The sequence below is a fragment of the Nannospalax galili genome, unplaced genomic scaffold, assembly GCF_000622305.1.
Source record: "Nannospalax galili isolate Female #2095 unplaced genomic scaffold, S.galili_v1.0 scaffold39, whole genome shotgun sequence".
NCBI lineage: Eukaryota > Metazoa > Chordata > Mammalia > Rodentia > Spalacidae > Nannospalax > Nannospalax galili.
Genome location: NW_008346683.1, coordinates 5,387,150 through 5,387,561, shown reverse-complemented (window position 1 = coordinate 5,387,561; position 412 = coordinate 5,387,150).

The following is a 412-nucleotide window of genomic DNA, read 5'->3' as shown; positions in this document are numbered from 1 at the left end:
CCCAACTCATTAATAGTAGGGGACTTCAATACCCCACTATCTCCATTAGATAGGTCAACAGGCCAGAGACTTAACAGAGGGCTATTTCATTTTGATCAAAGGAACAATCAATCAAGAAGATATTACAATCATGAACATATATTCACCAAACTCTGGTGCACCCAACTTCATAAAAACAATACTACTGGACTTTAAGACCCAGATTAACCCCAGCTCCTTAATATTGGGGACTTCAATACCCCACTGTCTCCATCAGGTCAACAGGGCAGAGGGTTAACAGAGAGACATCTGAATTAAACAATACCATATATCAAATGGACTTAACAGACATCTACCAAGTATTCCACACAAGCACCAAAGGACATACTTTCTACTCAGCACCCCATGGAACCTTCTCCAAAATTAACAGTTT